The following is a 14,558-nucleotide window of genomic DNA, read 5'->3' on the forward strand; positions in this document are numbered from 1 at the left end:
TTCCCATAGCACTTAAGAAACTGTTTTTCAAGCTCATGACATATTATCAAAGTGAAGAACTTGTTTAACCAGTTACTTCTGTACTAATTACAGTCTTGAGAGGTAAAGGGATCAGTAGACTTTCTCTGAAGTCCCCTCAGAGCTGGGGTATGACCTGTGTAACAGCTATGGCTTTGGAGATGCAATTTAATGCTAGTGACTCACTCACCCTCCTTGCCAACAGAGGGCTTCTCCCCAGAGTGTCCTCTGGTGGCTGAGGAGAACTGACTTCCATGTAAAGCCTCACTCACACTCCCTGCAAACATAGGGCTTCTCCCCTGAGTGTGTCCTCTGGTGTGTGAGGAGAGTTGACTTCTGTGAAAAGTCTTGTTCACACTCCTTGCGAACATAGGGCTTCTTTCCTGAGTGTGTCCTCTGGTGTATGAGAGTTGACTTCTGTGAAAAGCCTCGTTCACACTCTTTGTGAACATAGGGCTTCTTCTCTGAGTGTGTCTTCTGATGAGAAGATGGGACTTCTGTGAAAAGCCTCACTCACACTCCCTGAAAACATAGGGTTCTCCCTGAGTGTGTCCTCTGGTGACTGAATAGATGTGACCTATCATCAAAGCCTTGCCCACAATCTCCATACTTGATAGCTATACTTCTCGACATTCCTGCTCTCATAGATAGTTTTTCTGTGTCCACTAAATTTACTTTCTTGCCTCTGCTGGGTGCTTCCTGCATCATTTTTTCTTGTTCACTAGAGCTTCCCATGTGTCCTTTGGGAGGTTTGAAAAAGGCCCTTGAAATTCTTTTCAACCTGGTCCTTTTAAGCAAATGTTTAAACTTTTCTTTGCCCTTTTGACCTTCAGCTTTGTCATCCCAGTTGAGACTACCAGTACGTTGTTGCTGCTGATTTGGATCCTTTGGGCAGGGAACCTCTGATTGGAGATGTTTTCTTGTAGAAGTTCCTGGGAGAATATGAGAGGGGTGATTGCATCTCACATGTTGGCTGAGGAATTTCTGACTGGAGAAGGCCAAAGAGCAGGAGGAACATGGGTGTATCTCTGGCTGTGGTTCTGCTGAAAGAGAAAATTTTGGTCAGAACAGATGTTGACAAGGCTGCCTGGGCCATATGTTTTGTTAAGACCTGTCCCACAAGTCATTTTTATGGGGTTGACAGTGTAATCTCTGTTTCCCACAAAGTGTTTCTTTACAGTCTGTTTTCTCTTTTCATTTTTATGTACTATATCTTCTTTAGAAATCCAAAAAGCCCACATCAATGGTCTTTTCTATGCATTGCCAGATGAGGGACTGTCATGTAGCATCATGAGCTGTTTCACCCCTTGTAGGGGTGGAACAATGCTGACCTTTTCTATATACATGTAGCTTTTAACACAGTTGTTTAGAAAGACCACTGGCCCGAACTACAATAGGAATTGCTTCCCTCATACTTTCCCACAGACAATAAACTAGAAATATGTCCTTCCTCAAGCCTTACACCAAATATTCATGCTTGATTTTATTCAGTGTCAGCCCATTTAATATAAAATGGGAACTCCTCTTTCAAAATATTTCCCCAAACATATTTTTTAAAAATTCATTGATTTTAGAGAGACAAAGAAAGAAGGAGGAGGAGAAGTAGGAGGAGGAGGAGGAGTAAGAAGAAGAAGAGAGATAGAGGGAGAGAAGCATTTATTCATTATTCTACCCAGACATGCAGTTATTGATCATTTATTGTATGTGTCCTGACCCAGGCTCAATTTTGGTATTACAGGATGGTGCTCTACTGACTGAGCTAACCTGCCAGGGCCCCCAACCATACTACTTACATGCCTGACTCCCATCCCTCTCCACCTAATACACCATCCTCTCTCACTTGGAGATGAAGTAATCTCTGAGAGGATTTCCTACTGAGTGTATTTTCCAAAAATTAACAAAGCAAATCTTAGAGAATGAGGCACCACATAGCTGAGAACAGCACCATTGTCCCACCTCACTCAGGAAGGTCCCCAGTGTCTCAGTTTGGATCAGAGCAGTGCATTTCCAGGCACTGCTGGGCATCTGTCAGACCTCTGCTCTTACCCTGTATGCTAGACAGTAGTGGCCCTCAGAAAACAGGCCCTGGCCAGTTTGCTTAGTGGACAGAGTGTTTATCTGGAATGTGAAAGTCCCAGGTTCAATCCCCAGTCAGGGCACACATGAAAAGTGACTATCTGCATTTCTTTTCCTCCTTCTCCCCTTTCTGTCTCTCTTTTCCTTCCACAGCCAGTGGCTTGATTGGTTTGAGCATCAGCCCGATAGCTCAGTTGGTTCAAGTGTTGACCTCAGGTGCTGAGGACAGATCGGCGAGTCTGAGCATGGACCTCAGACTGGAGTTGCTGGGTGGATCCTGGTCAAGGCAAATGAAGAAATCTGTCTATCTTCACTGCTCTCACTTAAAAATAAATTAAAACAAAAGTAACAAATATAAAGATTTTTTCTAAGAATCAAAGCCATATGAAATGAATCCTTAATTTCTGAAACATCTGATTAGATCTTACTGATTTTAGAGTGTACGATTAAAATTTCTAAGAAGAATTCTCTTTTCTTTCCATTTTGAAGAATACTTATCCCACCTCTAGCTGCTGTGAGCTCTCTCTTCCGCTTGCTGCTGCACTTGATGCCCAGCTTCTGGCCAAACTCATCACCATACCAGACTAACAGCTCACAGTCTGGCCTGATGACCCAGCAGGTTTGATAGAAAATCTGCCTGTGATAATGAAAGGCCACCAGGTTCTGCTCTTCATCATCCTGGGCACAATTCACATACATGGGATTGAGGCAGGTGAAAGAAACTAAACACACAGATAGTAGGTGATGAGTTCCTACTATCTCTCAGATCCATGTCCAGCTCTGCACCTGACACTTGGGCTCTGATGTCTCCCACACCCACAGTGCTCCTGGAGAACCTTCTCTTCAATGTCTGAGCCTGTCACAATGTCATATGACTTCCTATGTCCAGGTCCTGCTAACGGTGCTCATCCTGCCTAATACCATTTTCCAAAGCCAATTCCAGACATACCCTTCACCCTGATTGGCCATAAAACCCAGTGACCTCTAGCTTCTGTAAACTAACTAAGGTTCTGTTTTATATCATAAAACTTGCTTCTTGATGTTGGACTCTGTCTAAATTAGTTCACATCATTCAATACTCAGTCCAAGTCCAACTTTCTTGAGAGGCCTTTCTCAATTGTCCTCAAATTTTATTTAGGTAGCATTTGATGCCTCACCCAGGTTCCCATAAAAACCTGGAGGCCCCCCCAAAAGTGAGAAGTGGGGAAGCAGACAGACTCCTGCATGTGCCCAACCAGGATCCACCCAGGGGGAGATGCTCAGCTTATCTGGGGTGTTGCTCTGCTGCAACCAGAGCCATTCTAATGCTTGAGTCAGAGGCAGAGGCCATGGAGCCATCTCAGTGCACAGGCAAACTTTGCTTCACTGAAGTTTTGGCTGTGGGGTGGGAAGAGCAAGATAGAGATAGAGGAGAGGGGGAAGGGTGGAGAAGTTTGGCACTTCTGTGTGCCCTGGCCAGGAATCAAACCCAGGACTTTCATGGGCCAAGCCGATGCTCTACTGCTGAGCCAACTAGTCAGGACTTGAAGGTCCCTTTGTCTTAGCAAGATCATAAAGAACAAAAATATCTTATTCACATTCTGTAGCCCCTGATAAAAGCCCCTCAGGGAAGTGGCTCGTGATCATTGCTCTGCAGGCTTCAGAACACAGTTGCAGTTAGAAGGGAGGCTGGGATAATTTTCTGCCCTCACAAGTTTAGGAGAGTGGTCTGCAAACTCATTAGTCAACAGAGCCAAATATCAACAGTACGATGAATAAAATTTATATTGAGAGCCAAATTTTTTAAACTTAAACTATATAGGTAGGTACATTCCTTATTGAGTTAGTGCCTGCATGTGTTATTTTGTGAAAGAGCCACACTCAAGGGGCCAAAGAACTGCAATGTGGCTCATGAGCCACAGTTTGCTGACCACTGGTTTAGGCTATCCTTGGTTTAGGTATCCTGGCACTGTGCACTTCTCAGAAAATAGAAAAATTATAGTTAAATATTTCTAAAATCAATTGTTTCACTGTGTCTGCAATTACTCCTCCATAAGAAGATGGGTTATATGATCTGCTTAAGTAATGAATACCTTCAACTAAACTGGAATATAGGAAGGTCTTAAATAATGTTCATTAGACCATTATTAATAATGGTCTAATAATGTCATAATTAAAGTGTAATCCAGGCCCTCAAAGTTTTTTTCCACTGCCTAAATTTTTTCTAAGGTAGAAATTTATATTTTGAGGACATATTCTATATTTTAATGCCTTTTTTTCTCTAACTATCTCTTGCTTTGAAAGAGCTTTGGAAAAAAAAAAGAAAGAGCTTCGAATGGAGAAAAAAGAGAAACAGAGGATTGAGGGAGACCACTGAGGAAGGCTTGATGAGAAGGAAAGATGTATGGGCCTGAGAGGGATGAGTGTTCTTGTGACTCCCAGAAAATTCTTGGCCTTACCTCATCCAGTTGGCCAAGGATCCATCCACACACTCATGGCAGTTTCTCCCTTTGGTGATCTGCATTTCAGGAAGAAAATATAAAGACTTTTTTGGATGAGAAGGTAATAGAGAAAATATTTTACCCTACTGTCAACAAAGCTCTTTCAGCTTGCATGCATTGCCACTCTGGACCATATGATATTTTCCTTACTCATCACATCTGAGTTGACCTGTCCACTCAGGGCTCGGAGGAGGCATTCCTTTGTGTCTGTACCACTTTGCTTCCACTTAACCTGTGATCCTTAACAGGAACTCTATGGTCTGCAAAATCCACTCAGTACCCAGAGCTAACCATATTGTCTCCATCCATATCCTAGCATGTAGAAGGGCAGGTCCCACCAAGCCATGGGAGGGATGTGGGAAGTCACAAGACTGGGGAAGAGGCAAATATTTCTCACCTGCCAGGAGTATCCGTTGTTGGCTGCCTCTTCATCTTCTATGATCTGGCCTTTATAAGGGCCAAAGTGCAGACCCACTGACAGAGCAGATGCCTCGTTCCACACTCCAAGCCCAGCCTCAGAGATGCTGGATGTGCTGTTTCTCAACTTATGGGGCAGAGTGAGGGCTGCGTGGTTTGGATGCCCCTTATCCACTGCACTGTCTTTTTACAAATGTAGGGGGCCCATGCAGTCACAACTATCAGTGAAGAAGTTCTGACACTTTTCATAATCTGGGGGTGTGATGAGGCAATAGGGATTAGGGAAGGTGTAGTGCATGTTCCTGGACATATAGAGCTTCAGTGAGAGCCCAGGCACTCACATCACTGAGCCTCGATTCTGTAGTGCAAGTCCCTAGGGGAACGGAATGCTCTAATGGGCAAATGATCAGATGAAATTATTGTATGAAGAGTTAACATGCTTTGTGAGGGTCACTTACAGAGGTAGTCATCATCCTCAGCCTTGCTGACCTTTTGGTACACATGGCATTTTCTTTCTTGTAGGCTATACCTCTTTACTTCAGTCTCCTTTCTCCTGAGTTCTAAGTTGGAGAAGAGTGAGTTTGGTGGAGTCTGGAGTGTTAGTCCCTATTTTGTCAGAAAACACACAATCTCCTCCCATCAAATTTTCACCTGTCCTTCTATATACTCTGGTATTTTTCTTTGTCAACTATTGGCTCAGAGAGCCTCTACAATATTAAGCCTCTACACTGACTACAGATGGCCAATGCAATATTTGTGTCTAGATCTTCCCATTATGAGGTTTAACTTCCCAACTTTTAGTTATTCATAAAATATTTATTAAGGGCACAGTATATGTTAGGTATTGAGGAAAGGCCTGGTATACAACATCAACAGCATATGGTTGCTATTATCAGAGATGTATTTATTGGACAACATGTATGTGTCAGTTCTTTTACATAAAATGTAAGCCCTAGCCAGTGGCTCAGTGTATAGAGCATTGGCCCAGTGTATGTCCCAGGTTTGATTCCAGTCAGAGTACATAGGAGAAGTGACCATCTTCTCTCCACCCCTCTGCCTCCCCCTTCTCTACCTCTTCCTTTTCTGCAGCCAGTGGCTTAATTGGTTTGAGTATTGGGCCTGGGTGCTGAGGATGGCTCGGTTAGCCAGAGCACATCATCCTGAGGTGCTAAAAAAAAACAGCTCAATACTCTAGAATTGGGATTGTGGTGTAGATCCTGGTAAGAGTGCATATGGGAGTAGCCTCACTATCTAAAATCATCTTAACTAAAATATAAACAAATACATACACTAAGAAATAAATTGAATTGAATACTGTCAAAGGATATATGCATGTATCTTCACCTTACATATTAGCATTCAAGAGCTCAGAGAATCTGTAAGATTTGCCCAAAGCTCCAATGCTAAATTCACTCTCAGTTTAGTAGAGCTTAAATCCAGCCCTATCCAAAGTGCACCCCACATACCTAGGTCATACTTATTTGCCTTTCTAGAGGACTCAGAGGAACTAAAATCTACAAATGATTTTCTCTTACCCAATTTTCATCCAGAGTGTTGTCCACAGGCTCTTGCTTCTCCACAACGGACTGTGATGCTGAGGACCCAGGTTTGAAACCCCGAGGCTGCCATCTTCAGTGCAGGTTAATTTGGCTTTAGTGCTGGCTCACCAGCTTGAGCACAGGGTCACTGGCTTGAGTGTGAGATCATAAACATGACCCAATGGTTGCTTGCTCAAGTCCAAAGTAGCTGGCTTGAGCAAGGGGTCACTCACCATGCTGTAGCCCCCCAGTCAGGGCACATATGAGAAATCAATCAATGAACAACTAAGGAGCTCCAATGAAAACCTGATGCTTCTCATTTCTCTCCCTTTCCTCCAGTCTGTCCCTGTCTGTCCCTTCCTCTCTCTCTATCTCTCAGAAGAATAAAAAAACTGGCTGTTCATGTCAAAAATATAATAAAGGTCACTTAGCTGGAAAGAAAATCCACTTCTTTAATATAACACTTTCTCTTTTCTATCTTCTCTTTTTAAATTAAAAATAATTGCCTAACCTGTGGTGGCACCGTGCATAAAGCAATGACCTGGAACACTGAGGTCACCAATGCAAAACCGCAGGCTTGCCTGGTCAAGACACATCCAAGAAGCAACTATTACAAGTTTATGCTTTCTGCTCCTTTCTGCCACCTCCTTTCTCTTTTTCTCTCTCTCTCACTCCTCTCTCTAAAATCAATAAATTAAAATTTTTTATTACTTTTAAAGAGAGGAGGGAAGATAATGAGAGAGAAACATTGATTTGTTTTTCCATTCATTTATGCATTTAGTGGTTGATTATTCTTTTTCTTCTTCTTCTTTTTATCTAGAGAAACAGACATACAGGAAGGGAGAGGGATGAGAAGCATCAACTTATAGCTGTAGTACCTTAGTTGTTCATTGATTGCTTTCTCATACGTGCCTTGACCAGGGGACTCTAGCTCAGTCAGTGACCTCTTTCTCAAACAGCAACCTTGGGCTTCAAGTCAGTAACCATGGGGTCACATCTACAATCCCATGCTCCAGCTAACAACCCCGCACTCAAGTCTGTAAACCCATTCTCAAGCCACAACCTTGGGGTTTGGAACCTGGGTCCTCATCATCCCAGGTTGATGCTCTATCCTCTGTGCTACCAACTGGTCAGGCTTCAATGGTTGATTCTTATATGCACCCTTACTGGACATCAAACCCACAATGTTGGTGTATGGGGATGACTCTCTAATGAATTAAGCAACTTGGCCAGGGCTCCTTTCTGTCTTCTTGTTTCAGAGTGGCCTTGTCCAGTCTAATGGTACAGTGACCACCTTGCCTCCTTTTCTTCTTATCCTTTCACCTTTACACATTTAACTGTCCTTGCCCTTCCTTAATTATCAGAGTCTGGTCAGCACCAAACAGTCTTGGGAACAGAGCCTCAGGTCTGTGGACCACAGAAACCATTTGGGTCAAGTTAGAGATCACATCTGGACTTCAGCTGTGTTTCAATGCTAGACCCATGAACGCAGAAGGACCTTACTTACCACACCCTCATAAAACCAGACACACTGAAGAGATGGCTGACACAGGGCCTGATACAATGGTCCCTACCGTGGCCTACAACCCCAGCTGTCTTAATCACCATAATTAATCCTTTCCTGTCTGCAATGTGGCCGACATTGCCCAGGGAGCCCTGTCCTGGAGCACTGCTCACCGGCCAGACCTTCCTCCTCCTCTTGTGATGACAAGCGTTCTGAATGAGTTATTTCTTACGTGCTTTTATACTTTTATACTGTTCCAACTCATTAACACATCTATAAATATGTGTAATTATTTACACATGGAAGCAGTGTAGTAAATCACCCCTTACTGCACAATGCACAATTTGCAGTTCATTCACAATTTGCATTTTATTTGTTTACTAAAGGCAAGCTCTGTCCCTCATTATCTGTTGAGATGCCTGGGTCGGTTTCAATAGGGCAGCGCCATGCCTGCGTCCCCTCACCTCGCTGCCTTCTTGGAGTCCATTCTTTATACAAGTCCTCAGTGTCCTCCACCAGGGGTCTGGTGGCCTGCTGGCAGTGAACCATGAAAGCGGGCCGAGTGGCTCTGAGGCATGGGGAGAAACAAGTCGTGGTCCCCAAAGGGAAGCACTTGAAGTAGCAGTCTGGACACTGGGCTGGCCCACATGTCGCCCGGGGTTTCCCACACCCCGTCACATTTGTGCAGTAGTGCCTCCGGGTTACTCTTCACGTGGGGGCAGCGCGCCTTCTCCCAGTCACCATGGCGGCCACCCTTCCCGGGAGAAGTAGGCGCAGATGTCCCTGAAGACGTCGGGGGCCTGGGGGTGATGCGGCCACCTGACTACACGCAGCGGCCCTTGGAACCGCCCCTCAACCCGTTGGGTCTGGGCTGCCCCCAGCCCACTGCCTGGTGCTCACCTGCAGCTCCCTCCATGCCCCACGTGGGGATCCCTTCCACGTCCACACTGCACGTCCAGCCTCCACTGCCTGCCTAGGAGACAGCATTGAGGCTGACTGCTTGGCCCATGGTGCACACGTGGGGCCAGCTCCAGGGACACAAGGACGGGCCAGGTCAGGGATTCCAGGCAAGTCAGTGACCCCTTTGCTCAAGCCAGCGACTTGGGATTTATACCAGTGACCTTTGGGCTCAACCAGCGATCATGGGGTCATGTTTATGATCCTGGGCTCAAGCTGGTGAGCCTGCACTCAAGCCGGATGAGCTTATTACATTTCCTTGTTGTTCAAGCGCTCTCTTGAGTTTCTCTATTCTACTCTCAAGTTTATCGAACATCGTTATGACTGTTTGCTTTGAATTCTTAATCTTTCCAATTACCCATCTCCATTTCATTAGGATATTTCTCTGGATTTTTTTTTCTTATTCCTTCATTTGGGGTATATTCTTCTGTCTCCCCATTTTGCTGGACTTTCTGTTTTTGTTCCTTTGTGTTGAATGGAATAGTCATCTTGCCCAGTCTTGTAAATGTTGTCTCTGTTACATTGTGTGTTGAACAGTTTCAGCCTGCAGGTTGTAGTTGGGGGGATGTGCATGCAGTGCCTGTCCTGTCACCTGGTTTGAAGGAGTGGGTTCTGAATGGGCCACCTGGGGTGTGATGAGCCTCCTTGCCTTTTAATCTGGGCGGGACTGCCTGGTGCAAAAGGTGCTGCATGGTGTGTGCTCTGCATGTTCTGTTTTAATTATCTGTTGTCAGAGCACGTTCTGCGCTGGTTTACCTGTTTGCTTTCTTGTATCTCACCACCCATTAGATCCACCCTTTGTCCTGGTGGGGTAACCTGGGTGCACACACAGCCTTAATGTGTTCATTCTTCACCTTCTTGGGGCTTGGCAGGCCTGTGCACATGCACAGCATTGCCCCCCTCACTCCACACTGGGCCACAAGGTTTTGCTAGCTTTGTGCTTTCTTTGGGTAGAGCTGCCCATCCAGTGTGAGCAGCATTGCCCCCCAATCTTTGCACTTTCTCTGATCAGGGAGTCCAGTGTGCAGACCATAGTCCATTTGCTGGCTCCCCATTTTCCTGGAGAGTTAATACCAGTAGTGACCCACTTTCTCTGGATCAAATAGTCCTGCAGCTGGTACTGAAATGTTTTTCTAGCTCTGCACTCTCTCTAGGTGGGAGAGCCCCACATGCACAGGCAGCTCAGTGGGTGAAGTGTCACCCTGACATATCTACCTGCTGGGTTGATATCTGGGAAGAGGAGCTTTCTTTATACAAGTTATGCTGCCCTCATAATTATGTTGTATTTAGCTCCACGTGTTATAAAGTACCACACCCCAGATTCTGAAAGGCACTGTACCTCACTTCATTGAGTTCACGTAGAGACACCCAGTCCATATAAATTTTAAAGAGTTTTGTTAAAGGCGGAGATTTATTAAATATGCCAGCCACATATGGCTGACAAGGGGCAGCAGACCCAAATTGTGCAGTCCCCAAAAATAGTTCAGGGGTTGCTTATATACCCATGATCACACAGGGATGGAGCAGAGCCTTCCATCATGGCACAAGCTGAAAATATTTGTTTAGGGGTTATACAGAACATTAAGACTTTCAAGGTAATACAATCAATGATATTTACAATCTTTTAGGGTTCATCTTCCCTCACTAGCCTAGGGGTATTTTATTCTCAAGATTCCAGAAAAGGGGAGGAACTACAGTCAATGCATGGTGGTATGTAAGTTCTGCCTCCTATTGAAAGAGAAAAAGTTTCTCGGTAAACCTTTATTTTAGATTTAAAACTAAATGACCCATTGTTCTTGCCAGCCAGAAACTTTTACATTCTTCTCCCTCCCCTCCCCACAGGAAGGATGTGACAGGAAAGCCTGATAGGAAAGCATGACCTTTCCTTCCAGAACATCACTATTAATTTTCAGCTTTTTGGTACCTTACAATGCAGGAGGGGTGGCTGGGGATGTGCTGCAGTCTCCAGTGTTTGGCCATTGTTGGGCAGATAAAATATATTATGCTCACTTTGTTAAAGATGGCACTGCCCATGTGGAAGCCATTGCCCAGGTGATGTTAATGTGTTTTGGGGGTGGGCTGTGGGCAGGCAGAATCCTTGTAGCCTGGGGCTTTGTTTTGGAATTAAGCCTTTCCCACCCTTTTTGATGTGGGGTGGTACAATCCCATCATGCCTCAAATAGGTGCCTTTGTGTTAGAGACTTCCCTATTTTGTATATTGGATTAAAGGTTTTGATTTCTACACTATAAAATGGGGGCAGAATGGGAGCTTGCGCTCTCGGTTCCTGAGATTATCATTAAAGGAGAGAGCAGAGAGGAGAGGGGAGAAAGGCCATGTGGAGAAGGCTAGGAGAAGCAGCCAAGATGGCGGAGTGTTGAGTGAGAAGCCAGTTTGTGCAGAGTTTGTGCAGGGAAAAGGAAGGATATGGGGAACAGAGGTGAATAAAATCTGGTGAGCTAAAAACCTTTGATTCTAGGAAACTTGGATAAGTCAGTAATTTTGTGAGCACTGAATGTGGGTGGGTTTTGGAGCCCAGTGTGTGTTTTTACTTAAGTGCTGGGTGCAAGCTAAGATTAAAGATGATGGCTCACTAGTTTTTGGCTCCATTGTTTCTTTACCAACTGTCTGAATCCAATGCGAACCTGCATGGGCCAGGCTGTTGTGATGATGGCTGTGGCTACTGGCTTTACAGCCATAGAGACTGGATGTAGCTCCAGTCTTCTATCCACATGCCCAGGAGCTGTAAACAGTGTGTTCACTGGTCTCTTCGGTCCTGAGCTGATCTTTCACCTCCTACAGAGCTCTCATGGTTCCTCAGCCTTTTCTATGCTTGCTCTCTCTCTTTCTCTCTCTCTCTCTCTCTCTCTCTCTCTCTCTCTCTCTCCCTTGTGCAGAAGCTGTTTAATTGTTTCTCAGTTGTCTTTCAGGAGGAATTGTTCTAAGTAAAGGGGTACATTGGATGAGTTTGGGGGAGGTTGCAAGCTCAGCGTCCACATGTGCCACCATCTTTGACCCACTGGAGAGTTCTTAAATAAAGTCTGATATTGGCTGCAGCAACAGGCTTCTACTCTGATACACTCTTATTCCTCATATTCAAATGTCTATACAATTTTTGAGACATTGGTTTTCTGTCTGACTTCAATTCTTTGTTGGATCCAGGAGGAGGAGTTTATTTTCACCTTGTTTAATCTTTTTCTTCTGTGAGGATGGGCATGATAACTGCCAAACTTCTTACTTGTAGGACCAGAAACCAAAAGTCTTGCATTAGTTGCTTTTTATCTCTTGGCTTATGTTTCCTATTTGTAAAGTAAAGGAATCATATCACTCCATGGTGCCTAAAGTCTCCTCTAGCTCCAGCATTCTGTTCATTCCATAAGCACTGACTTGGGTGACTGACAGTGCCAATTTGTGACATTTGCTACCATTCTACAGGTAGACCTGCAGGTGGACAAAGAGAGGCACATTTTTTTGGAGTCCTCCCTTAATTACGTTTATCAAATCCAGGAAGTTCAGGAGTCCAAGAAATTCAACATTGTGGAACCAGTAAGTTCCATGTATTCTTTAATGATCTAAAATTATTTTCTGAATAGTTTCAGAAACTATTCAGAAGTTTAGAAGCAGAGAACTTTTATCATAAACTTAGGATATTGAAAAATGTGAATGTGTATAATTGTGATGAATCTCTCTCTTTCCTTCCCCATTTTTTCTCTCTAGCTATGATTTGTTTTTCTTTTTATTTCTTCCTCTCTTCATCTTCCCCTCCCTGGATTTCTCTAACACCATTCTTTTCATCTTGTTTTCCTCCATTCCTTCCTGCCATGCTTTCATAAAGCCTTTGAAATTGCCCATCATATACCAGGCACTGTGCTAGGAAATTATGTCCCTGCACTCAATGACTTCCCATTCTACTATTTTTACTTCTGTTTTTTAACTTTTTAAATTTAAATCTACTTAATTTATTATAAAATATGATGTGCTTTGATTTGACAAGTATATTGAATTATAACAGCTCGTTTATTATAAAAAATGTACTTTGAAGAAATGCTAGAAAAAATTATAAGAAAAACAAAACAACAAATTTTCCATACAGAAATATTTACTGTTAATATTATGACATTTTCATTTTCTTCTCATATTCTCTGTGTACCTATTATATTTCTCTATCTATATGTACCCAGGTACATTGGCTGTGTGTACATCTGTGTGCATAGATATGCATTGCACATGAGCATATCTCTCTGTGTCCATATGTGTCTGTTATTTGTATATATCTGTATATGTATACAAAGGAGTATTTATTCACTCATTTAATAAACACTTATTGTACTTCTGTTATGTGCCAGGCACTGTGGTTGACACTGGTTGTCTATAGTGAATGAGACAGACTCAATTTCTGTCTTTATAAATACTACACTGTCGTGGGGTAGACAGAGGGAAAGAAAAGTATACATAAATAAAATAATTATAAGTTGTGATAAGCATTGGATTTGGCAGTGCAATGCCTTTGTTCCCAGTTTTGATTGATCGTGGTGAGGTCCAATATCTCAGCTTCTTGGAAGGCAGAGCTGAGGCCTAAGTATCAGTCCTTCAGCAATGCGTGTTCTCAGCTATAGAACTGAGAAAATTTACATGTGAGGAAACAAAGACCCTAGAAGGTGTTCTGTGACCAAAGGAACCCAGCTTGTAAGTGGTGACCCAGGCTCAGGTAAATTCTGGATGCCCAGAGCTTAGGTGGTTTCTCAGTCTGGATTGCAGCCATGGCACAAGAAAAAGTGCATGTTAGGAAAGGGGCCACTTTGTGCTAAACAATTAGAGATAGTGTTTATGCCCCTGACTGTCAAGAGCAAAGGAAAGACTTCTGGTGTTGTCACCACAGCAGACAGATTCTTATTTTATTTTTTAATTACCTCAGGTTTTCTCTAGTATATGTTTCCCCTAAAAGACAATGGCTTGCTCTCTCCAGAGAGCTCAGTAGGTTAGAGCATCACACCCATACACTAATGTTATAGGTTTGATCCTGGGTCAGGGCACATACAGAAACAGATGGATGTTTCTGACTATCTGTCTCCCTCCCTTCCTCAAACATTAATAATTAAAATTAAAAAAAAATGATGATGGCTTTTTGTTGTTGTTGCAGCTTAAATTGTACAGAGGAATAAATTATTTTTTTCAAAATCTCACCCTGAGGAAAAAATCTGGTAAGGTTGTAAAGTACCATATTTCCCCATGTATAAGATGCCTATGTATAAGACACACCTTAATTTGGGGGCCCAAAATTTGAGAAAAAGATAACAAACGTGAATAAGTGGGAAATGCAAGAGTAAAAACTACAACCAATGTATAAGACGCACCCAGTTTTTAGACCTAAAATTTTTCAAAAACAGACGAGTCTTATACATGGGGAAGGATGGTATACAGTGTCCAGATGTCTCTGGGAACATTTCTTTCTTTTACCTTCTCTGGATTTAATTTACTATCCTGGTTCTTAATATGGGTGGAAAAGCTGTGTACTTTAAGGTTTTTCCCTCTAAAATGTATTCGTCACTATATTATGCCATAGGTTTTCT

General features: G+C 43.3%; 1 pseudogene; it reads right to left on the reverse strand.

Annotated features, from left to right (window-relative positions):
* Positions 1-282: 282 nt before the first annotated feature.
* The window catches only part of LOC136386962 (histone-lysine N-methyltransferase PRDM9-like), a 59,070-nt pseudogene continuing 44,794 nt past the window's right edge, over positions 283-14,558 (reverse strand).

This window comes from Saccopteryx leptura, unplaced genomic scaffold, assembly GCF_036850995.1.
Source record: "Saccopteryx leptura isolate mSacLep1 unplaced genomic scaffold, mSacLep1_pri_phased_curated manual_scaffold_26, whole genome shotgun sequence".
Lineage (NCBI taxonomy): Eukaryota > Metazoa > Chordata > Mammalia > Chiroptera > Emballonuridae > Saccopteryx > Saccopteryx leptura.